Raw genomic sequence first — 2,816 nt, 5'->3', positions numbered from 1 at the left:
TATAAGCTTGACTACTAACCAAAAGGACTGCTGTTCAAATCCACCAGCCACTCCTTGGAAACCCTATGAGGCAGTTCTGCCCTGCTCTATAGGGTTCGAATTGACTCAACAGCACCTAACAATAACACACAACATAGAAAGAGAGAGAGAGATTTAACTCAAGGAATGGCTCACGAAGTCGTAGAGGCTGGCAAGTCCTAAGTCCATGGGTCAGACTTCATAACAATGGCCATTTGTGAAATGGCAGATTAAAAAAAAAAACCATTGCCATCCAGTAGATCCCGACTCATAGCAACCCTATAGGACAGAGTAGAACTGCCCCATAGAGTTTCTAAGAAATGCCTGGTAGATTCAAACTGCCCACCTTTTGGTTAGCAGTCATTAGGTAATAGAAGTATAATTTTTTTTAGAATGGCCATAAAATACTGAAACATTGAACGTCACAGAGAAATACAAAACACTTTCAAACAATTGTCACTCTGTGATATTTCAACTTGAAGTGGTAGTGGGTCAAACAAGTTTTAGTGGAACCACATTTAATTCAATTGGCAAAAAGCCTCTCAAGTCAAAAAAAGATACACAAGCTAAACTGGTGACTTCTAATCTTTTAGTCACCAAGGGCCCTTTTTATCATTCCCAGTCCCCATGAGTCCCTATAACTATATTTTTTAAGTTACAATTATTTCCCTTGCTCAGACTGAGATAACAAAGGCATCCAGGAAAGCCCAATGGCCACCCAGACAGGTTTTCAGGAGGTGGAGGCAGCACAGAAAATTACCCAAGCCACACTAGAGCCTATCCTCAGCTTATAGGTCCAAACTTGATTTTCCCTCCAGTTTTCCAATTTCATGGAATTGACTCACACCAACCAACCCCAAAATAAAACTATGAACAAAATCCACATTGGAAAATATGTACAGTGAGAAATAAACCTACACCACACATTCTGTCCCTGACCTAAGATCCAAACCATAGCAAACCCATTGCCGTCAAGTCAATTTCAACTCATAATGACTAAGAGGGAGACCAAACTATGAAGAGATGTTTGCTAGGTGAGTAGGGGTGGTGAGTAGTGTGCTGGCTCATTCAGGAAACACCCAGACTTGGAATTAAAGACTTAGTGTCTTAGCCCTGAGCAAAACAAACAAACAAAAAACAAACCAAACCTGTTGCCATCGAGTGGATTCCCAAGCATATACACCCATATAGGACAGGGTAGAACTGCCCCATAGAGTTTCCAAGGTGCAGCTTGTGGATTTGCACTGCTGACCTTTTGATTGGCAGACGTGGGTCTTAACCACTACACCCACAGGGTTTCCACCCTGAGCAAAGGGTGGCTTAAAAAAAAAGCCAAAGCCTTTGCCATCGAGTGGATTCTGACTCATAGCCATCCTACAGGACAGGGTAGAACTACCCCATAGGGTTTCCAAGGAGCACCTGGTGGATTAGAACTGCCAACCTTTTGATTAGCAGCTGAACTCTTAACCACTACACCACCAGGGTTTCTGAAGAGTGGCTTAAACCAAAAAACCAAACTCATTGCCGTAGAGTCAATTCTGACTCATAGCAATCTATAGGACAGAGGAGAACTGCCCCATAGAGTTTCCAAGGATGATCAGGTGGATTCGAACTGCTGACCTCTTGGTTACCAACCATCGCCCTTAACCACCATGCCACCAGGGTTTCCAAAGGGTGGCTTAGTAGGAAGCAATTCCCAAAATTTAGAATTTCCCTTTCTAATCTCCAAGCTTCCCAATCTTTTTCTGAAAATATATTAGCTTGCCTGTTGGTTTGTATTTTTTAATACTCCACCTTTTTCCAAGATAGGATTGAAGGTAGCTTGAATAACTATTTACTATGATAACAAAAGTAAAATTTAAGTAAGAGAAAAGAGACATTGTACAAGGTGACTGATTGTGCTTTGGTTGTAAGGACGCTATTATGGACTGAATTGTGTCCCCAAAACTATGTATTGGAATCCTAACCCCTATACCTGTGGATGTAATTCCATTTGGGAATAGGATTTTCTTTGTTATGTTAGTGAGGTCATATCAGTATAGGGTGTGTCTTAAGCCTAATAACTTTTGAGATATAAAAAGGGCAGATTAGACACAGAGAGAAGCAAGCACAAATGGGGGAAAGACAGATGGAACATGGAGAGCACCAAGGAATGCCGGGGTTACAGAAGCCAAGACAAGGATTCCCCTCAGAGCAGACAGAGAGCCTTCCCCTAGAGCTGGTCCCCTAAATTCAGACTCCTAGCCTCCTAAATTGTGAGAAAATAAATTTCTGCTCTTTAAAGCCATCCACTGCGGTACTTCTGTTATAGCAGCACAAAGAAACTAACACAGATGCTAAAATTGCTACACTTCCTTAAGCTTCTTCTTCTTCTTCTTCTTCTTTTAATAATATCTTATCGAGTTTTTGGTGAAAGTTTACACAGGAAGTTAGGTTCCCATTTGACAATTTCCACACAAATTATTCAGTGACATTAGTTACATTTATCACAATATCTCAACATACTCTCTAATTCTGTTCTGTTTGTTCCATTTCCAGTATTCTAGTTTCCCTGCTCCCTTATCTTCTCATTTTTGCTTTTGAGTAACTGTTGATATTTGGTCTCATACAGATGGTTTTTAAGTAGAGCACCGATCTTACAGTTTAATATTCTTTATTTTGTGTGCCATCCTATTATTTCGCTAAAAGGTGATCTCAGGGGATAGGCTCAGTTCTAGGTTTAAAGAGTGTCTCCGAAAAAAAAAAAAGAGTGTCTCAGGGCAATAGTCTCAGGGATCTCTACTGTTCCAGTGTATCTG

This window comes from Loxodonta africana, chromosome 10 (genome assembly GCF_030014295.1).
Source record: "Loxodonta africana isolate mLoxAfr1 chromosome 10, mLoxAfr1.hap2, whole genome shotgun sequence".
NCBI classification, from domain to species: Eukaryota; Metazoa; Chordata; class Mammalia; order Proboscidea; family Elephantidae; genus Loxodonta; species Loxodonta africana.
Note: the sequence above shows the minus strand (reverse complement) of the source record.